General features: G+C 42.2%; 1 long non-coding RNA gene across 1 annotated transcript; it reads left to right on the forward strand.

Moving 5' to 3' along the window:
* The first annotated feature begins 10,658 nt into the window (after window positions 1–10,658).
* On the forward strand, window positions 10,659–11,636 carry LOC120935368. Its single transcript, XR_005748434.1, has 3 exons — window positions 10,659–10,947; window positions 11,162–11,235; window positions 11,557–11,636. It is a non-coding gene; the product is annotated as an uncharacterized LOC120935368 (long non-coding RNA).
* Window positions 11,637–24,249: the final 12,613 nt, after the last annotated feature.

Here is a 24,249-nt window from a genome sequence, read left to right on the forward strand (position 1 = left end):
GTGAGAGCGATAACATCAAATATAACCTGCTCTCCATTCACACCTGAGACCTTCTAACACTAACAAGTCACATGACACAAGGGAGGGAAATAGAGGGAAATTGCTCGTTGTTTGCCGAATAGGCTGGTTGGTTCCAACCCCCTGTGCGACGCAGAAAAGGTGAACGGATGGACTCTACATGCCTGGTTCCCACTGTGAAGCATGGAGGAGGAGGTGTGATGGTGTGGGGGTATTCTGCTGGTGACACTGTTGGGGATTTAATCAAAATTGAAGGCATACTGAACCAGCATGGCTACCACAGCATCTTGCAGCGGCATGCTATTCCATTCGGTTTGCGTTTATTTTTCAACAGGACAATGACCCCAAACACACCTCCAGGCTGTGTAAGGGCTATTTGACCAATAAGCAGAGTGATGGGGTGCTGCGCCAGGTGACTACCTCTTGAAGCTCATCAAGAGAATGCCAAGAGTGTGCCAAGCAGTAATCAAAGCAAAAGGTGGCTACTTTGAAGAACCTAGAATATGAAATATATTTTCAGTTGTTTCACACTTTTTTGTTATGTATAATTCCACATGTGTTAATTCATAGTTTCGATGCCTTCAGTGTGAATCTACAATTTTCATGGTGATGAAAATAAAGAAAACCCTTTGAATGAGAAGGTGTGTCCAAACTTTTGGTCTGTACTGTATATATATATATATATATATATATATATATATATATATATATATATATATATATATAAAAATATATATATATATATATATATATATACATACACAGTATGTATATGTAAAATCTACCTACTAAAATGCAAAAATTGTGCAGGGATACAGAATATGGCCAAGACATCCAGAACTACTGGTTTCTAGCACAAAAACAGCTGTACAGTTATAGGCTAGTGGTCCTGGATGTACATGTGGCAACAGAAGCATAATGGAATTATTTGCATTGATCCATTCACTATCCCAAAAAATAAATAAATTTGGAAGGAGACTTTCAAATGTCTTCTGTTTTAGGAAGTCTACGCTGTGTTTCTCGGGAATTAAATGGGAGGCTTTTTAGTTCCTCTTAGCTGTGACTTGTAGTAGTACAGAGACATACAGTAAGTGAGCAGTTTGAGTTTGTAGTCGTACAGAGACATGAGAAAAGTGATGTATTGTGGTGGGACTTAAATTAGTATGGAGACAGAAGTGTTGTTAAAGTGGATGTAAAGCCTGAAGGTTTTTTTTACCTTCATGCAAGGTAAAAACCTTCAATATGCAGCTTTCCTTGCAGCCCCCCTCTCAATTCTTACCTGAGCCCAATTCAGTGATGTGCACAAAGGCAGCTGCTGTCCCAGTTCTCTTCCTCCTCATTGGATCCCGCTGTTGTCAATCACAGACAATGAGGAGGGAACGGGGGGCACAGATGCAGATGGGACCCGTGAATTTTTCTCAGGACCAAAGTTCCAGACAACCAGAAACTGGACAGAATTCAACACTTTCCTTGAGTCCAGAATACATTCCACTTTGTGTTCTTCCTGTCCATTGATCATGAGCAAAGACAAAACAATTGTATCCTTCTGAAGAGGTTTTAAAAAAAAACATGAAAGACATTAGGGATCCTCATTTGGGCAGGAAGTAGTAATCCAAAGGATACCGAGTTAACCTGGTGAATAACTTTGTAAGGCCCGATAAACCTAGGGGCCAGTTTCTGTGAGGGAACTCTGATAGATTCCTTGTAGGCAGGTAGACCTGATTCCCAACCTTAATCCGAGGAGCCTGAGAGTGAAGGCGATTGGCAAAGCGTTTTTGGCAGCAGAACTTGAGGACAGGTTAGCCTGGATGTGCATCCAATCGCATTTAGAGATAGGCAAATATAGTGGTAATCCAGAGGGCTTGACTTTTGAGAACTTAGGGTGAGCACAGGTTTTTAACTTTTACATAGGAAAATAAGTCCTTACGGAGAGGGCCACCAAAATCTGTGAAAAACCAAACAAAAAAGCTTTAGTACTCCCTGGGTGCCTGGCAATCTTGGCATCATGTGTTTCAGAAAGCACTTTAAGCCTAAGGTGGAGGGGAATGGAACAAACAGCTTTCCAGGGGGTAGATTGGGCAGGGCACTAGACTGAGTCCATTTTAACAGAAAAAAAATATTTTTAAAGGCTTGTGATAAAGTTACGCTTACCTCTAGCATAGGTGGTCAGACACTATAGCTGACTTCTGTTTTCTTTGCCAAAAGCAGCCCCTTTCCCATAAGGCAAGCAGGCTTATTGGTAATCAGTTGCCCCCAGGTCTTATACACAATGCTATAGTGCCTGGCTACCACGCCACTCAATCTACCCCCTGGAAAGATATTTGTCCCCAGCCAGAAAACACTGATCAGCACTGGCAGCCATTGGCGAGTTGGATGCTGGTTTTTCAGCATGCCTGTTTGACAGAAACCGATGGTAAGACCGGCTTCTGTAAAACAGATAGCTTTATACACGGGCCGAAAGTTGGCTGGTTACTGCCGAACCGACCACTTTCAGTCGATTTTCTGCCCATGTGTACCCAGCTTAAGGCAATAGGCAAGAACTGGAGAGAGAGATTAATTCGAGGGCAATTGGCTGCAGTAAGGAGCTAATTAAGGGTTAAAAAGGAAAATATACAAAGTGAAAATGTAATAGCTAAAATCATAGAAATGATGTTCAGTGTAAATGTGCGAGAAACTATTTTGCATTGAGTATCTAATATAACTCGCTTGATATTATTATAATTTGATCAGAATTTCAAGCCGAAAGAAATTTAATTTAACTCAATGTGAATGAAACAAAAGGAACAGCCTTTATAGATTTTCAGTGTGCTGCTTCAATCACACAGTGAGCTTTAAAATAAGTTTTATAAGTATTGCTTAACTGCAGAAAAACAAAAACCTATGTGCCTGCATTGCTAGACAGGGCTATGCTGTGTAAAAAGGCAGTGTAAACTTTAGCAAGGTGTCGTAATAATATATAAAGGTAAATAGTAAAACGATCCTCTACAAAAAGGGAATTAACATTTAACACCCCCAATCACAATGATACATACAAGGGCCCAGATTCAGGTAGATCCGTGCAATATTTGCGTGGTCACAGGGCAACGAGTTTTGCTCTGCGCCCACGCAAATATTTTGAAATGCCCGCGATTCACGGAGCAGTAACTCCGTAAATTGCGCGAGCGATATGCTAAATAGCCGGGCGTAAGGCTGCCTAATGTAAATGATCCCGCCGGGGGCGGGAATCATTTAAATTAGGCGCGCTCCCACGCCGAGCGAACAGCGCATGCTCCGTCGGGAAACTTTCCCGACGTGCATTGCGGCAAATGACGTCGCAAGGACGTCATTTGCTTCTAAGTGAACGTGAATGGCGTCCAGCGCCATTCACGAATCACTTACGTAAACGACGTGAAATTTAAATTTCACGAGCGGGAAGGGCGGCTATACTTTAGCATTGGTTGCCCCTGCTATTAGCAGGAGCAACCTTGTGCTAAAGTCGCCGTACGGAAACTCCGTACCTTGCGTGCGCAGGGCCCGCGCAACTTTTGTGAATCGGTGGTAGTATGCAATTTGCATACTATACGCTGATCACAATGGCCGCGCCCCCTAGCGGCCAACGCAAGAATGCAGCCTGAGATATGAAGGCATAAGGAGGCTTATGTCTGTCATATCCTAGGCTGCAGTCGGTGTAACGAGGTTCCTGAATCAGGAGCACTCGTTACACCGGAGCAAGTAAGCCCTTGCGCCGCGCAACCTATGGTTGCGCGGGCGCAAGTGCTTCTTGAATCTGGCCCAAGGTGTGTAAGATAAGTAACCAGTGAAAAAAGTCCAACAAAAGGATGATATATGTAGCAAAAAAAGGTGAAGTGAACGTCCTTGCTCAAATATGAACATGCTGTATATGCCACAGTGAAAGAAACAACAAAGGTTGGTGCTCTTAGCCGATTCACAAACAGATGCAATTCCTAATATACCACAGTGAAAGAAAAAAATGTTGGTACTCCCAGTAAATTCATAAACAGGTGAAATTTCTCCTCCCCAAATGGAGTTGACCCTCATTACCATATAGCAAGAGAGATCAAATGCACTTTGTGGTCTCAAAGACCCGTGGAAGCAGGATCCGGCCCCCCTGATGGTAACTGATGATCCGTGGTCCCAAGGAACAGCCCAGAGAGGAATCCTCCGCTCCTCTATACTCCTCGATAATTCCCTTCCACTCTCCTTGCTCCAGATGGAAAAATGGCATTTAAAAATAAAATAAAAACATACTCCACATGGCGTAAACCAGCATGGTTTATTGAAAAACTTTAAAAGTGTTTAAAAACAGTTCTCAGCAAAAATGATAGTAACAACAGCTTGCTATAATCACTGATGGGACATTGAGGTCCTAACAAATTCTCCAAATAGCAATAAGCTTACTGTATAACATCTAAAACTTGCTGTAACGCATCTAAAGCTTGCTCCAAGCTATACAGTATACAGTAAGCTTATCGCTGTTTGGAGAATTTGTTAGGACCTCAATGTCCCATCAGTGATTATAGCAAGCTGTTGTTACTATAATTTTTGCTGAGAACTGTTTTTAAACACTTTTAAAGTTTTTCAATAAACCATGCTGGTTTACGTTACGTGGAGACCATTTTTTTCTTTATTTTTTAATGCCATTTGTCCATTTGGAGCACAGAGAGTGGAGGGGAATTTTCTGCTGGAGTCCATGTCTTTATGGACCTTTCTTTGTGCACTCAGTAACTGAGCAGGACCATGGATCTCTGTGTGTAAACACAGAGCTCCACGTCCTGTCAGGGAGAGGAGACCGATGCTGTGTCCCTTGTACATAGGGACACAGATCGGTCACCACCCCAGTCAGTCCCTTTCCCCTACAGTTAGAATCACTCACTAGGCTACACATTTAACCCCTTCCTCGCCCCCTAGTGTTAACCCCTTCCCTGCCAATCACATTTATACAGTTATCAGTGCATGTTTATAGCACTGTTCACTGTATAAATGTGAATGGTCCCAAAAATGTGTCAAAAGTGTCCGATGTGTCTGCTATAATGTCGCAGTCCCAATAAAAATCATAGATAGCCGCCATTCCTAGTAAAAAAAAAAAAAAAAAAAGAAAAATATCATAATTATGTCCCCTATTTTGTAGGCGCTATAACTTTTACGCAAACCAGTCACTATACGCTTATTGCGATTTTTTTTTTTTTTACCAAAAATATGTAGAAGAATACGTATCGGCTTAAACTGAGAACATTTTATTTTTTTTAAAAAAAATTGGATATTTATTATAGCAAAAAGTAACAAATATTGTGTTTTTTTTCAAAATTGACGCTCTTTTTTTGTTTATTGTTATTTAAAAACCGCACAGGCGATCAAATACCACCAAAAGAAAGCTCTATTTGTGGGAAAAAAGGACGTCATTTTTGTTTGGGTGCCACGTCGCACGACCGCGCAATTGTCAGTTAAAGCGACGCAGTGCCGGAAGCTGAAATTTCGCCTACGCAGGAAGGGGATATATGTGCACAGTAAGCAAGTGGTTAAAGGAACCTATTTAGAAAACAAAAAACTAAGCTTTACAACCCCTTTAAGCCATCAAGAAGGATAGACATCCCTCATAGTAGCAGCATTTGGATGCTTATAGCCCACATAAAAGAATAGGGTGCAAGCCATCTTCCTTACCAAGATTATTATAGCTGCCCTGGTGGTCTTTCTCTTTTTTGATCACTTCTTGTTGCATTATTTGTTCTAGCATCTGCTTCACTTGCTAGAGATGTGGGAATATGCTTTGATATCTTTCCCAGTTTAGAGAGCTCTTTCCTATGGGTGTTATCTTGTGTTTATTCACATTGCTACAGTCTAGGTCATGGTTCCTCTGGGAGAACACCTCTAACTAATTATAAGTGGATTGACAGAGCATAAACATTAATTACAAAAGAGATTGACTGTCGGCTTTCAAGTCCCTCTAAGAAAGAAGATTTATAGGGGTTTCCTTATACAGGAAAAATATGGGGACTCTTGTTAAAGCATGAACAGTAATATTGTATGGAAATATGTGGGCCTGGTCAAACCTCAATCATGAGAGCCACAACACCAATATAGATATCAAAAAGATTTATTTTATAAAAAGATTTTCTTTGTAAAAAGACATAGAAAAAAGAAAAAAGAAAAAAAATTGTACATTGAATACTATAGAGTGCATACTAGACAAATTCCAGACTAACAAATAAAATGATACTTCAAGTGCATAAAGATGCAGGTGATCTTCATTTCATCCCGCATGTAACGGTTCTACTAGTTTCGCCCAAGGGGGCTTCGTCAGGAACCAATGGGGGGCAGTAGTCTGAGCAAACAAAGAGTATATCAATGAACGGAAAAAGATATGTAATGATATATACAAATAGTCACATAGATTTATTGTGTCAATACATACAAACGTGTCTGATTGACCATAGATGTTAATATAATCATAATTTATTATACGACATAAAAACAATGTATTTTGTTTAAGTAGACGAAAGTCGAGTTAATGGAGTGTCTGTGATAACTGTGGACTTTGACAGAAATATTTACCTGAAAAAATGGACTGAAAAACCTGAATAGTTAGCCGTGATTGGCTCAAAATCCCAGATGGAAAATCCCAGATGGAAGGAAGGAGGGATGGGAAAAAGAGGAAATAATCCTCTTATGCATGCGGGTAGGATCACCATGCACCGCACAGAGCCTGGATGCAAGCCTATAGAGGAAGAGGAGCCGAAGGCAAGCAGGTACTGTGGGTACAGAATAAAGATATTAAAAAATTAACAAATAAAAAAAGAAAAGAAAGAAATATGATCAGGAAAAGAGAGAAATTGTGATGAACAGACATCTATAGAAAGATATGTGTAAAAGAATTAATGATTATTACCTGGTTCAAATAATGGTAGGAATAATGGGAAGATTGATGATGAGGTAGTCTCAAAAGAGATTGATATGGATCATCCCAAGAGATTTCTGTCAGTACTGTACAGCACAAAATAGGAAGTCATTCACTATGAAACTATATACAATATGTCATAAGATTGTATAATGACAGATTAGTTTGAAAGTTAATTATTAAGACCGCAAATAACAGCGGTAATAAAGATAATGTTAATATAAGTATAAGCGCCTATATAGGCTGCAGAATATTAAAAGAATCTAAGTTACTAAAGCAATGTATCATTTTTTGTGTAGTAATTAAACATTATAATTGTTACACCTGTCAGAGTAGTAAAGGTAAAGCATGGAGAAAGTGAAAATAAATACTTGTCTGATTTAAACGAATAATGGTAATGGTATTACCTGATTAGAGTAAACCTACAGCAGGCAACAGCTTACTGCATGCTTCCAGCTCGCACCCCAGTCCGTTAACCACTTCAATACCGGGCTTTAAAACCCACCTCCTTCCCGGGCCTATTCTGGCACTTCTTTCCTACATGTACAAATCCTCATTCTTTTGCTAGAAAATTACTCAGAACCCCCAAACATTATATATGTTTTTTTAGCAGACACCCTAGGGAATAAAATGGCGGTCATTGCAACTTTTTATCTTGCACCGTATTTGCGCAATAATTTTTTAAACGGCTTTTTTTTGTAAAAAAAATGGTTTCATAAATTAAAAAATAACAAAACAGTAACGTTAACCCAATTTTTTGGTAAAATATGAAAGATGATGTTACGCCGAGTAACTAGATACCTAACATGTCACGCTTTAAAATTGCGTACACTCATGGAATGGCGCCAAACTTCGTTACTTTAAAATCTCCATAGGCGACACTTTAAAATTTTTACAGGTTGCCAGTTTAGAGTTACAGAGGAGGTCTAGTGCTAGAATTGTTGCACACGCTCTAACGCACGCGGCGACACCTCACATGTGTGGTTTGAACGACGTTTACATACGTGGGCGGGACTTACGTGTGCGTACGCTTCTGAGCGCGAGCTACCGGGGACAGGGGCATTTTAATTTTTTTATTATTATTTTTTCTTTTTTATTTTACTTATTTCTTTATTTTTTACACTTTTTTTTACACTTTTTTTTTTTTCAATCGCTTTTATTCCTATTACAAGGAATGTAAACATCCCTTGTAATAGGAATGTGTGTGACAGGTCCTCTTTAAGGAGAGATGCGGGGTCAATAAGACCCCACATCTCTCCTGCAGGCTGGAAAGAATGAGATCGTGAAAAAAAATTCACAGATCTCATTCAAACTAGCCGCAATTGCGGTTTGTTTACTTACGGGGACCCGGGCGTGACGTCATCACATCGCGCCCGGGCCTCCGACGGTCATAGAGATGACTGGTGACCAGATCGTCACCAGTCTTCTCTATGGCAAACATCCGGCGGACGGCGATCATCTCTCCGGGCCCCTGGTGGGACGGGAGAGCCCGGAGAAGCACCGGATGGCGGCGGGAGGGGGGGGATGTCCCCTCCCGCCGCCTGTAAGAACGATCTAGCGGCGGAACCGCCGCTATGATCGTTCTTACGGTGCGCAGGATCGCCGCCGCTAAAAAATGATATCTCAATGATGCCTCCGGGTGCAGGCATCATTGAGATATCCCCCCCGCAAAGCCCATCACGTCATATGACGTCCACCCAGGATAACAGGTCCCCGTTTTGGACGTCATATGACGGCGTGCGGGTGTCAAGTGGTTAATCAATAGTATTCCATACAGTCAATATTTAAGACTGAGGCGCAATTGCTCCCGCGAAGAAGATTACAAAAAAGAAGCAGCACAGCTTTACGCCCGCCTTAAAGAGAGAGGTTATAGTAAGACTTGCTTACGCCGTGCCTACAATAAAGCCAGCCTATTAGACAGAAATGATCTCATTTATAAATCCAAAAATGTCTCCAAAGCCAACACTACTAGGGTGATCACACGCTTTAATCGTCAGCATCAAACAATTCGGAATATTTACAGCAAATACTGGTACCTCCTTACCTCCGATGATAAAATTAAGAAATTCATCAATTTAAAACCGGAGATAACATTCAAACGCTCTCCCTCAATTCGGGATAGAGCCGTCACCAGCCATTATGCGACACAAATGGTGCCCAAACCAACTAAGACAGGAACTTTCCCGTGTGGTAAATGCAATTTTTGTCGATACATTCTGCCAGGTGAAAGTGTTTCTCTACCTAATGGCGAAACATATTCACCCAAGTTTCGTGCAACCTGCCAAACAATTGGCATTATCTATTTAATGAAATGCAATTGCGGTGCCTACTATGTAGGTAAAACTAAACGCAATTTCTTTTGCAGAATGAGAGACCATGTCTTAGCTGTAAAGAAAAAACTTATGGAAACACCCATCAGCCGCCATATAGGCTTGTTCCACAACCACAACCAGGCAATGTTAGGCTTCTTTGCTTTGGCACATATTCCTCTCAATGAGAGAGGAGGCGATGCTGACAAACGACTGCTACAAATGGAAGCACGCTGGATATACACACTCAATGCTACTCAGCACCCAGGGTTAAATGAGAATATAAGCTATAAACCCTTCCTTTAACTTAGTGACCACAAGTCGGATATGCCGGGGTAACTACATCGTTAATTTTAAGCTTTTCCATCCAAGCTGTTTTCCCACTTCTTATGGTTAGGCTTTACCAAATGGTTATCAGCCCTAATCCATCATGGCCTACCAAGCAGTCTTGCCCTAGTCCCTTGAGCACTAATATTTCCTGTTGATAGAGGGAGGTGGTGCAATGGGTGCCGCGAACTGTGTTTTTACACTTATACGGGCCCCATTTTTGCGTCATTCCACCACCCGACAATTGGGAGTTTAGAACTTTATTGTGCAGCTTATATGACTGCAGGTATGCAACAACACTTTATAATTAACCTGATTTGTTCTTGAATACCATCTTTTTCGGTTATATAGAAGAACATACTCTGATGTGACAATATAAATGTCAAATGTTACTGTAATGGATTTCGAGTGGTTTCGTGCTGTGACCTGTGGACTTTTCCTACGTGTTTTTGTTCTTTCTGGGTCTATTGGGGGCCTTTCCCTTACATATACAACTTTATATTTTTTATTTATTTTTTTATTATTATTTTCTATTATCATTATTTTCATGTTTATTATTATTATCATTTTCATTCATCTTTTCATTTTTTCAGTAGCATCATTATTTATTATATCAAAAAAATTTTTTTCATTTTTTTCATTTTTTTCATTTTTTCATTTCCCACTCATCATTCATTATTATTAATTTCTTGTTTTTTCTTGTTTTTTCCTTTTATAATTTATATTATATTTTATTTAATATTCTTTATTTATTTTTTTGACTTATTAATTATTATTTTCTATTATTATATTTATTTTTGTCGTTTTCTCTCTCTTCCCCTTTTCCCATATCTATCTTTATTTCTTCACCTATTTGCCTGACATGGATCCAAACTTGCTTTGCATGCTCTCCTACCATCAGCATTGATCCCCTGCACTTCAGCAGACTGCCTGTACTATCGGACATCTATCAGTCCGTTTCAAGCTGCAAGCCACTTTGGGCGCTAGGGGGCGCGCACCAGTTCAGCGTCGCTGAGCTGAACTCAAGCGGAGGCTTGAGTGTCAGTGCGTGTCCGCTTCTTCACGGCACCCATAGGGTAGGCACTGATGCGTCATATCTGACGCTGGTGTATTTCCCCAGGAGTTTCCTTTTCTCCGCGCCGGCGCGCTTGATTCAGCATCTCCTAGAGGGATGCCCTTCTTCTGCGCAGACGCGGTCCCTGTGGCTCCCATGGGTAATCCCCATGACATCTGCCGTGACAACCACGCCCATTTTAGAGTGAGGAGCTGCCCCCTATTCAGCTGTATATCATCTCACTCTGATTGAGGGCAGCATATTAGTGAGCCGCACAGCTGATCCATCAGCGTGAGCTCTGCCAGAGGAATCAGTCCTCGGTATACTGAGGCAACAGCAGGTCATAGGTATGCTCTCATCTACCATCTTCTTATCTTTATTTTATGTTATATCCTTTTTTTTCTTCAAGTTTAATTCAGTGTCCACAATAATCTGGATGTGATACTTTGTTGTCACTTGCAGACTTTGTGAAAATACATTATATTTTTTTCATTTATTTGTCAACACTGAGGAAATACTTTCTCCTTGATTGACTTTTTTCTTTGATTTTTTACCATTCAGCATTTGGACTAAACAGATTTCTTGGGCAATTTATCTGCCTAATTTCCGGCAGTTACTATTGCAACTCTAATCAGGTAATACCATTACCATTATTCGTTTAAATCAGACAAGTATTTATTTTCACTTTCTCCATGCTTTACCTTTACTACTCTGACAGGTGTAACAATTATAATGTTTAATTACTACACAAAAAATGATACATTGCTTTAGTAACTTAGATTCTTTTAATATTCTGCAGCCTATATAGGCGCTTATACTTATATTAACATTATCTTTATTACCGCTGTTATTTGCGGTCTTAATAATTAACTTTCAAACTAATCTGTCATTATACAATCTTATGACATATTGTATATAGTTTCATAGTGAATGACTTCCTATTTTGTGCTGTACAGTACTGACAGAAATCTCTTGGGATGATCCATATCAATCTCTTTTGAGACTACCTCATCATCAATCTTCCCATTATTCCTACCATTATTTGAACCAGGTAATAATCATTAATTCTTTTACACATATCTTTCTATAGATGTCTGTTCATCACAATTTCTCTCTTTTCCTGATCATATTTCTTTCTTTTCTTTTTTTATTTGTTAATTTTTTAATATCTTTATTCTGTACCCACAGTACCTGCTTGCCTTCGGCTCCTCTTCCTCTATAGGCTTGCATCCAGGCTCTGTGCGGTGCATGGTGATCCTACCCGCATGCGTAAGAGGATTATTTCCTCTTTTTCCCATCCCTCCTTCCTTCCATCTGGGATTTTCCATCTGGGATTTTGAGCCAATCACGGCTGAGGCCCCATACACACGATAGAATTTATCCGCAGATACGGTTCAGCGGACCGTATCCGCGGATAAATCCTCTCTAAGATTTCAGAGGATTTCAATGCGATGGCGTGTACACACCATCGCATTGAAATCCGCGCTGAAATCCTCTGCCGATGACGTGTCGCGCCGTCGCCGCTATTATGACGCGGCGACGGGCGCGACACTGTCATATAAGGAATTCCACGCATGCGTCTATTCATTACGGCGCGTGCGGGGAATCCCTTTGGACGGATGGATCCGGTAAGTCTGTACAGACGAGCGGATCCATCCGTTGGAATGGATTCCAGCAGATAGATATTCTGTGCATGTCGACAAATATTTATCTGCTGGAAATCCATTCCAGGGGAGATTTATCTGCGGATAGATATCCGACGGAGTGTACACACCATAGGATCTATCCGCAGAAACCCATTTGATGGGATTTATCTGCGGATAGATTCTATGGTGTGTATGGGGCCTAACTATTCAGGTTTTTCAGTCCATTTTTTCAGGTAAATATTTCTGTCAAAGACCACAGTTATCACAGACACTCCATTAACTCGACTTTCGTCTACTTAAACAAAATACATTGTTTTTATGTCGTATAATAAATTATGATTATATTAACATCTATGGTCAATCAGACACGTTTGTATGTATTGACACAATAAATCTATGTGACTATTTGTATATATCATTACATATCTTTTTCCGTTCATTGATATACTCTTTGTTTGCTCAGACTACTGCCCCCCATTGGTTCCTGACGAAGCCCCCTTGGGCGAAACTAGTAGAACCGTTACATGCGGGATGAAATGAAGATCACCTGCATCTTTATGCACTTGAAGTATCATTTTATTTGTTAGTCTGGAATTTGTCTAGTATGCACTCTATAGTATTCAATGTACAATTTTTTTTCTTTTTTCTTTTTTCTATGTCTTTTTACAAAGAAAATCTTTTTATAAAATAAATCTTTTTGATATCTATATTGGTGTTGTGGCTCTCATGATTGAGGTTTGACCAGGCCCACATATTTCCATACAATATTACTGTTCATGCTTTAACAAGAGTCCCCATATTTTTCCTGTATAAGGAAACCCCTATAAAACCTCTAACTAATTATTCAATATTTATCCTTGGTTGTTGGTTTCTTGGTAGTCAGTCTTTGTGCTCCTGCCTGTCTTGATTTGTTCCTTCTGCCATATAGTGATGACCATGAAACTACTGGCGCTCTATGTGCCCCACCTTGAAGGCAATCACATCCATAACTAGGGCCAGTTTCTCCACTGCTTTCCCACAGAGCAGGTAGGGTGGAAGAGTTTTGGCGATACAGAGTCTAATGCCGCGTACACACAATCATTTTTCGGCATGAAAAAAATGTTGTTTTTGAAAAACGTCATTTAAAATGATCGTGTGTGGGCTTCACATCATTTTTCAGGTTCTGAAAAACGACAAAAAAAAATTTCGAACATGCTGCAATTTTTAACGTCGTTTGAAACAATGTCGTTTTTTGGGTCGTAAAAAATGATCGTGTGAGGGCTAAAATGACGTAAAAAACCTGCGCATGCTCAGAAGCAAGTTATGAGACGGGAGCACTCGTTCTGGTAAAACTATCATTCATAATGGAGTAAGCACATTCATCACGCTGTAACAGACAAAAAAGTGCGAATCGTCTTTTACTAACACGGAATCAGCTAAAGCAGCCCAAAGGCGAATGGAACTTCCCCTTTATAGTGCCGTCGTTGTACGTGTTGTACGTCACCACGCTTTGCTAGATCATTTTTTAAAAACGATGGTGTGTAGGCAACATCGTTTTAACGATGAAGTTGGGAAAACGTTGTTTTTTTCGACATGCTGAAAAACAAAGTTTTTTTTCATGCTGAAAAATGATTGCGTGTACACGGCATAACTATTATTGTATCTTGCTCGACCACTGTCAGGGTGTTCAAAGGGATGACAAAGGGATCCATTTCTGAGAAAAGTGTGAGCTTCTCAATAGATTGTACTACAACCACGGTCCCAGAAGGAACCCTGGTGATGTCAGCTTTTTCCCAGGTGGTTACAAATAACAGGTCTGAGACTTCTTATTGAAGACCAGCTGTTTTCCTTGTTTGATGGACTTTGGAGCCAAGTGGCCTATTTAAAGCCTTACATCACTAATTTCTGAGTGGTTGTTAGCTCCTTCTGCTTGTGACCCGATCCTGTGTTCATCCATGTCTTGACCCAGCTTGCTGTTCCTGCTTGTTACTGAAATTTTGTTGCTGACTCAGGCTTGTGACATGATCCTGCTTCCTGCCTGCTGTTCCGGTACTTCTTCTGCTCACCTGACGCTGACCTTGGCCAGGCTCTGACTAAGCTCCTTGTTTCTGACACTGTACTCCTGCTGCCCGGTTGTTGCTGACCACTGCCCATCCAACTATACACTCGGATCCTGAATCTGTCTGCTGCCAGCTGGTCTGCTTCAGTTCCGAATTGGCTATCAAGAACCAGATCTCCTGTAGGCACATATGCCACTCTGTTAAACCCTGTCATCATCCCCAATGGAAACAGGACTAGAGGTGCAAGGGCAACCCTCTTGTCAATTGGGCCCTCGACCAGGTACGTGACAAATGCTGTCTACATTTTTTTTAATAAAGGAGTTTGTCATTAACTATGCCGCTCTAAATACTGACCTCCTGTGATTCTACTGAGAAAGGTCATTTATGACCCCAGAAATGCATAAAGAAACTCCACCAGCAACACAAGTGATTAATATCAATATTATAATGTTATAGTATGCTATGTATAGGTTAGGTTGTATAGGTAGGAAAGGAGGTTAAGATACTCTATTTGTACTTTAATGCATAGATATAAGGCATGGATGACAATTATAATTATTGGAGGGAGGATGTTTTAGATACATTTTAACTTAAAATGAATAAAAATGGATTTATAATAATTTTCTGAGGATTTTTTTTTATTAGTCAAAATGCAATGGGTAGTAGTAAGGAAATAAACATGTAGGTGATACCTTTTGTGTGGCGAACTAACTGCATTTTAAGGCACAAGCACTTGAAAACACGTAGTTTCTTTTTTTCAGAATGAAACCATGCCTGTAAGGCCCCATACTCACGACCAAACATGTCTGCTGAAACTGGCCCGCGGACCAGTTTCAGCAGACATGTTTGGTCGTGTGTAGTTACGAGCGTACAGAATTTCACCGTACATTTGCCCGCCGGGCCGTTTTTCAGCAGACATTCATTTGCAAACTTGTTTTAAAACCGTCCGCTCAAATCCTGTCCGAACGGACATGTTTGGTGGTGAGTACACAAAACCAACGTACAAAAACCCCGCGCATGCTCAGACTAAATGAGGCCACGGGAGCGCTCGTTCAGGTAAAACTCACGTTTGTTTGGGATATGGCACATTCGTCAATAGAAAGATTAATTCTAGCAATAGAACACTGAAGCAAACCACACAATAAACAACGCTTGATGCCGTCGTTTTATTCATTATTCTCTTGCTATAAATAATCAGTTATTTAGCTCATGTTATTTCAACTGAGTTGTTCCATACTGAAAAGTGACATTTGTTAGCTGTGATGTAGTAAGATTTTAGCAATCTTTTATTGGCCCGACGTATCATATTTTTAGTGGTCCTCCACATGTCTAATTTTTTGCTTTTAATGTTTAATGTTTATCTTTCCCACTTTATTTATGTGTTTATAGTTATGTCACCATTTAGAATATTTTAATAGGAAATAGTTTTGATTTTGCTTTTGTTTGTATATTTAACTGGATTATTTTGAAGGTTGTTTAAATTGTCTACCATGTTGGCACACCAAATGCCCCCCCCCCCATGAGTTAGTGAATATTTTAGATTAAACATTTTATTTGTTTGTAATGTTTGATGCCTAAAATAATACCCACAGTATTACAAACAATAGGCACGTTTTTCAAATCAACAAAAAGGCTTTTATTTTAGCAAATGATAAAAAGGAACAAAAACAGAATGGCAGCACTTGAACAGCTAGCAAAATACATGCAAACTTGCATTTCAAACATGGTGAAGGCTAAACTAGCCAACCTCAGGAGGCACACAAACTAAAATCTGAAGCAGCAGCACATAACCAAAGGAACCCAAGCTGTGGTAGTCCAAACAAGATGCCATTTGTGGGGGATCAAATGGAAGGCAGGGCATCAACGTCTCCTCTTCCTTGCAACCTTCCTTCCAGGCTGCCTTACAGCGGGTCTTCCCTGGGCCCTTGCAGGTGGGGATGATGTGGCAGCAGGAGTATGATGTTCAGCAAGCCGGGCCGGGTCACATAGCCCAGTGTCTGGGGTCAGCAGCTCCCTCTGCATCCACCAAAGGGCCTGGTTGATGATGCCCTTGGCCAATTGCCTCTGCTCCTCCGTGCCTTTATTCAGATCATGTGCCACGGAGGCACTGTAGGCCTCAGTGGGGTTGAGGGGGGCCCTCATGATGGCACTCGCCTCCTTAATCATTTGGAGGCTGGCTTCCTCCACTGCCCCCAATTTCTTCTTACGGCCTGGTGGCCTAATATAAAGGGGAGGAGCCTGGCTGGTGGTGCTTGTCCTGGGGAGCTGCTCAACGCCACTGGGCCCGGCCTCCTCCTGGCTGCCACTGACCCCTTCGGCCTGGCTGTCAGTGAGGAGAGGATCTGCCACCTCCTGGCTGGTCTCTTCTTCCTGTGTAAAAAAAAGGGACATGTTGTAATATATTTCGGAATATAATCACTCACATTTTCATGCTTGAATCTTATTTTTTGCCTTGAATTTAAACTTGAAAACAGACTCACCCTCTGACCCCTGCAGTTGTCATCCCTGACACCTATTTGTTTGCCCACGACTTTAGATTTTTACTTCCCAGCTTGTATTTTATTAACCAATATCAAGTCAAGAATCAAACAATAATTAATATTATTACATAAATAGTTATGAAACTACTATACCTCATCATCGTAGAGGCGCAGATCTGCCTCTCTGTCAGCCAGGCCCTCTTCATCCGACTCTGCAGGGCTGTGGTGATCTGGGGAAGTCCCGCTGGGAGGTAGCGTAGAGGGAAGGTTGGGATTCAGACTTGACATTGATGGCCTGCCTTCCAGTTGATCCCGCAAAAATGACATCTGGTTGTAATACCACAGCTTTGGTTCCTTTGGTGGTCTTGCTGCTGCTCCAGATCTTAGCTGCTTTTGGTGAGCTTTGTACGCTCTCCTATATGTGCCCCTGAGGTTGGCAAGTTTATCCTTCACCATGTTGGCACTGCATTCTGGCACCCATGTCCTCATGTATGCTGCTAGCTGTTCAAGTGCTGCCGCTCGTACGTCCTTGTTGTGGTAGGTGGGCTGCTTTGAATCCCACAGGATAGGCATTTCACTAAATTTATCAAGCTAGTGCTGGATAATCTCTTGGGTCTGCAGGAGATCCATTGGGAAATGATGATTTATTGATTTTTATTCTAGATTGAAAAAATAAAAAGAAACCAAAAACACAATTAAAAAAAGCCTCAGCATTTACATTGATAGAATATGTTGTTTAAAAAGTAGTACCTATATAGAAATACAAACACAGTGTCTCTTGTTTAGAAAATGCTGGCCAGCTCGGCCCCATTGGTTGGTTGTAGCTAACATTATTTTTATACATGCCGCCCCTTTGGTTACATTGCAGTAAATAATTGAAATCTAGAACCATACACAATTATTACAAATGACAGCATTCATCAAGGCACTATTGCATGTGTAGATATCCTGCCCCTCAGCATTGATTACATGAAAGAAACTTCCTAATGACCTCTGTCCAACCAACACAGAACAATACTTGGCCTGATCTGAATACACCCTACATAATTGATAATGAGTCACAGCATTTTTGACCTCTCTATTTTGTGATGTCTACAAAAGCATTTGGGTATGAAAATCACATTCTGGTATCCAAGAGACATAATAGCTTAATAAAACTGTGCAACCAACAGACCAAACCCCCATCCCATGGCTCTACATTTTAGAGCCCGCTGCTGATCCCATGTTTAAATTTCTTACCTGCCTCTCTCAAAATCCTCGTTTATTACGCTCGCTGAATTAACACGTAACCTACGTAATCACGTCAAACGCCTTTTATCCACTCCGCGTATGTATGAAACGCCGCCCTCGTCACCTTTGCCATGCCCCTAATCAATTGAAAAAGTAAATATGGCGTTAACTGTGTAGGTTCTGGAATCGCGCGAATATTCTCCGCGTAACCTACGTCAATACGTTGTTGGCATTCGCGACACTCCGCATATGCAAGAATCCCCGCCCTCATCTCCGCCCCTGATGGGACATTTCCTCGTTTCCACGCCCCTAATCTCTGTGGGAAGGAAAGATGGCGATGTCACACGAGCGGGCACGGAGCTCTCATGGCGCAAGTGAAGGGACAGAGGCAGGACCGTCCCGATCCAGGCCTAAAAGATATAAAGCCACTAATATGGCGTTCGAAGAAATGGTGGAGTTGGTTTACATCATGAGGAGGAAGGATTATGATGGTGAATGTGGGCCCTACAAAACACCAAACCGTAGAAAGTCACACATAATGGACAAGGTGGCAAGGAGAATGAGGAGAATGTTTGGTGTCACCAGGTCAAAGGAGCAACTCCGGAAGCGTTGGTCCGATTTAAAATTGAGGGAGCCACATCACATGAAGAAGATCCTCAAAATTCTGCGTAAAAGTAAGTCCATATTATTTAAGGGGGGGGGGAATGTCTGCAATAATGTGTTGACATGTATTTTTTCACATCTGCCTCCTTGGCCTGCTTGTACTTTTGAACACGTGTAGATACTGTATTGTGTTTATGTCAAATAACAACCCTTACCAAATTTCGTGAAATAGTAAACACGCGTAATATGACATTGTTTAGCAAAAAAGCGAGGTTAGTCCAGGAACAACACACCTGGACAGGGCTGACTGGCCCCAAACTTGGTTTTCCAACATTGTTGAATAGCAAAATCACAGAAATTAAATTGAGTGAATGTGACAGGCAAACAAGATTCATTCTCCAAAATGCAAAGAAAGCTGATGTTTTAACATCTGGAAATGCAAAGCACCTGTGTCTCAATAATCAAAGTATATTTATTTGGAGGGTCGACGAGAATTAATGTTTTGGGGGGACATCCATGTGTGTCACTTCTTTGCAAAAAAGGGGCAGGATCAGAGCTTGGCCTAGAACTACGCCAAAAATGGAGGATTGCTGAAAGAATAAACAAACAAAAATCCACATAAATGTATCGTCTATGCAATGTGTGCGATTTATGATATCCAATATCTGTGTGCTGATGAGTATACCTTTTGTTTTTCCTTATTTCTTATAGGGGAAAGAAGACGCCAGCAATTGGAGGAGGCAGAGAGGGCCAGACACCCACAAAATCAAACACCTCCACATGTTGAGGAGGAGGAGGCTGTGGAAGGAAGAGAGGAGGCTGTGGAAGGAAGAGAGGAGGATGTGGAAGGAAGAGAGGAGGATGTGGAAGGAAGAGAGGAGGATGTGGAAGGAAGAGAGGAGGAAGACTTAACTCTGGATTTAGAATTCGGTGAAGATGAGGCGGAACTGGACGAAGCAGAATTGCGTGATTTTGAAGGGGTAGTGATGGCTAAAGAAGGAGTTCTGGAAGAAGATGGAGGAGTCGTGGATGATGAGGGGGAGGTGGTGGAAGAAGGAGGAGTCGTGGAGGATGAGGCTGAGGTGGTGGAAGAAGGAGGAGTGATAGAAGATGAAGAAATTGGGGATGTGGAAATTATCAGGTCAGTGTCACCCCTATATTAATAGGGCCAAACATATGCAGATAGGCTGGAAACTATTTACATATTTTGAATGCCAATTTGTTTCTTTTTAGGGGATGAAGATGGTGTAGCACATTTTTCACGTGCAAGTGCTTCTATAATTGTACAGCAAGTAATGGAGTGCAGCACGGAAATGGACAATATGCGGGAAAGGATGCTAGTCATGGAGCAGAATGTGCAAAATGTCATTTCAGAGTGTAGCACGGAAATGGACAACATGCGCCAAAGGATGCTAGTCATCGAACAGAATTACAAAAATATCATTGACATGATGGGCCGTGTCAAAGACTGAACCACAGAAGCCCATCCCCCGCCCATCCCCCGCCCACAAAACCCTTTTTAATTTTTGTACTTTATAATACGTCAAAATTTCTAAATGCACACACAGTGTGCCAATATGTGCTATCTGCCATCACAGACTATCTATTGTCTGTGCTTTGTGTGTACAAACCCCTCCTCGATCCTCAAGTAGTTGAGAGGAAGAAGGGTTTGCTCCCACAAAACACAGACATTGATCACCCATGATGTCAGATAGCACATGTGGCCATTTGTCTGTTTAACCAATGACATTTGGCGATTTTTCACTGAATGTGTGCATTTAGAAATTTTGGCGTGTTCCAGTGTGAAAGCACACCATCCATGACTCTCTAAGGTGAGGGTCCTCTGGGGAAAAGGCCGCATTAGGTGAGGTCCAAGGCCGAAAGCCTCGTCCGCTAGGAACACAAACGGAAGTCCTTCCACATTATCTTCATCTGGTGGCAATGCCAGACCACCAGTTTGGAGACGATCATAGAAATCAGTCCGTGCGAACACTCCCCCATCTGACATCCGGCCGTTCTTCCCCACGTCCACATATAGAAACTCATACTGTGCCGACACCACCTCCATCAACACAATACTATGATAACCCTTGTAGTTATAATAGAAGGACCCCGAGTGGGGTGGGGGCACAATGCGGACGTGTTTCCCATCTATTGCTCCACCGCAGTTAGGAAAATCCCACCGCTCGGCAAATTGGGAAGCCACAGACTGCCATTCCTGTGGTGTGGAGGGTAGCTGTGGGGACAAACAAAAAAAGAGATTTAGTACTTTGGCACATAAACATTGCAAACATAATCCTACAAGCATCCTTGTGCAACTTTACATTTTTAAAATAGCATTTTCAAATTATGAAGGGAGAATTTCGGGGCACAAATAGATAGGCCCACTTAATTAATAAGAGACTCCACAGCCCTCTGATGGGGACAAAAACACTTTGAAGGGGGGGTGGGGGGTGTTTAAACTGTTTTTAGAAAACCAAAAAAAAAAAAAAAAGTGGCAAGGTGGGGGTTGGCCCGAAGATAGCATGCTGGACAGGTTAATATTGGGTAAGATCCAAATATGCAGGTAGGCCAAAATAAAAAGAACATGTAAAAGCTGATATCAACATGCATAGGGAGAAAAGGGAACGTTAGTTAAACACACAGCATATCTGGGAAATAAAATAAAAAGTTAGTTTGCCACATTATTAAAGACACATTGTGAGGTTAAAATGAGGAAACTTACCTTCATATACTCCTCGTGCATAACTTTAATGATGGCAGCACACGTGTCCGGTATGATGACCCCAAGCGCCTGCGGAGAGATGCCTGTCGAGAACTTGAGGTCCTGCAGGCTCCTCCCAGTCGCCAGGTACTGCAACGTGGCAATAAGCCTCTGCTCGGCCGTGATGGCTTGGCGCATCACAGTGTCCTGCCTCGTGATATAGAGGGACAGAAGATCCAGCAGACTGTTGAATACGGGGTCCGTCATGCGGAGAAAATTCCTATAGTCATTAGGATTATTCTCCTGGATTTCCCTAAGCAGAGGCATATGTGAGAACTGGTCACGCTGGCGCAACCAATTCTTGGTCCAGAAACGCCTCCGCCCCCTGTTTCTGGCCAAAGTACTGGAATAATGAACATATCCAGCAGCCATCCCATAAACAGCACCAACTCGCGAAAATTGACGCTGCTGCTCCATCATGGCTTCAAACCGGCCGGCTGGTCAGTCAAGAACACACTCCAACAGAAAGCACAATCAAATCCAGCGGGACCTGCAAAGAACGCACGACACACAGATACGAACGCACAGTACGAATCTGCAAAGCAGAACGAACTGCACGCCTGTACCCGAATGCCAACTACGTACCCACAAGCACACGCACTGAACGAGAAAATACTACCTGCTAAAGCCTGGAGACCGAGAAGCGCGAATCAGCTCTAACCAAACCTTCACTAACACGAGCAAAGCCGTAACTAGCAAAAGCGGAACAGAGGGCGTCGCCATTGACTTTGGCCTTTCCCTTTATAGTGACGTCAAACGTGGATTACGTGCACGCGTTCAGGTCCGCAGGGAAATATGGTCCGCTGGTGTGTACAAGCCAGCGGGCCAAATGAAAAAACAGCCTTGTACGCCGGAAACAGCCCGTCGGACATTTCGAGCGAACATGTTTGGTCGTGAGTACTCGGCCTAACAGTTAACAAACATTTTTTTAATGCTTGCTTCAAAATTTGTCAGTTATGGGTCAAATATATACCGTATTTATCGCGTTATAACGCGCTCCCGCGTATACCGCGCACCCCTAAATTGACCCCCAATCCTGTGGAAAAAAAGTTATTTTTGTACTTACAGTTTTGGTGTCTTGCGCGGCATCCATCGGCGGCCTCGTCGGGTCCGGCGTCCTTCTGCGGCTTCGGGTGTCCTTCTGCGGGTCCGGTGTCCTCTTCGGCGGGTCCGGTGTCCTCTTCGGCGGGTCCAGTGTCCTCTTCGGCGGGTCCAGAAGAAGAAGCTGAGACTGGCCGAATATACCCGAGTGTACTGCGCTCGGTATATGTCGGCGCAGTATTCAAAACTCGGCGCGGGTATCGGCGTATATCGCGCACCCACGATTTTGCCCTGATTTTCAGGGCAAAAAAGTGCACGATATACGCAGATAAATACGGTACATGGGTCAAATTCCGAACAAATTTTTCTTTAAAAAATCTGAAATTCTGTGCGTTTCGTGAGCCAATGGTACCACCATTGATTTCGAAATGCGACCAACCAAGTCTTCAATTTCACCTAATGTTTAAAAGAATTTTAGTTGCAGGGATTCTTTTTTACTTTCTGGGAATTTTCTTTTCTTGCATCATTGAATATAAAATCATTTGTTTTTCAAAAAATGTCCAACATATCCAGTCATTCAAATTGGATGGCTGTACAAAAATCAGCTGTCGCTGCAGCCCACTAATGGTGCGAAATTCAAATGAAAATTCTTAGTTATGATTTTTTTATGGCATTTATGGCATTTTTATATATTCTCTAGGTGTGTTCTAACTGAAGGGGGGGTGGGACTGACTAGGGGAAATGACAGATCGCTGTTCATACATTGTATGAACAGACAAACAGTAATTTCTCCCCCTGACAGGAATGGGAGCTGTGTGTTTACACACACAGCTCCCGGTTCACACTATGTAACGAGCAACCGCGGGTGACCGGCGGTGATCGCGCCCGCCGGGCACGTGCGTCGGCACCAGGGGCGAGCAGGGGGCACGCGCCTCTGGCTGGAATGCAAAATGACGTATACCTACGTGATTTCGTGCAGCCGAGTCGACCTGTCACCGTATAACTGCGTCGGCTGGTCGGCTAGTGGTAAAGTTTATCTCTATCCAAAATGTTCTATTTTGTCTTGGATAGAGTGCAGAAAGGTTAAAATCCCTGAGGTTTTAGTTGTTAATCTACTCTATTTGTCCTAGTGGTCATTTTCATTTGACAGAAAATGGTGTTAAAATCCATATTTTAATATCTGTCACCACAAGATTAACCACTTGCCGCCCGCCAATGACAAATTGACGTTGACAAAGTGGTTGTAGAATCCTGACTGGACGTCATATGACGTCCTCAGGATTCTGAGCCGCTGCGCGCCCCCGGTCTGACACCCCGCAACACCGATCAAGGTAAAGAGTCTCTCACGGAGACTCTTTACCACGTGATCAGCCGTGTCCAATCACGGCTGATCACGATGTAAACAGGAAAAGCCGGTAATCGGCCTTTCCTCACTCGCGTCTGTCAGACGTGAGTAGAGGAGAGCCGATCGGCTGCTCCTGTGACAGGGGGGGTTTGTGCTGATCGATTATCAGCACAGCCCCCCGAGGATGCCCACTGGACCACCAGGGATGCCCACTGGACCACCAGGGATGCCCACTAGACCACCAGGGATTAAAAAAATAAAAATAAAGGTATGCCACCCTAGACCACCAGGGATGAGGACACAAAAAATCGATGCCAATAAGTGCCACAATGGATGCCAATCAGTGCCCACAATGGGCATCACTGATTGGCAGGCATTGTTTGGCACTGATTGGCATCCATTAGTACAACACATACAATAGTGCCCATCTATGCCCATCTGTGCCACCTATCCGCGCCGCCTATCAGTGCCCATCCGTGCCACCTATTAGTGCCCATCCGT

This window comes from Rana temporaria, chromosome 4 (genome assembly GCF_905171775.1).
Source record: "Rana temporaria chromosome 4, aRanTem1.1, whole genome shotgun sequence".
Taxonomy (NCBI): Eukaryota; Metazoa; Chordata; class Amphibia; order Anura; family Ranidae; genus Rana; species Rana temporaria.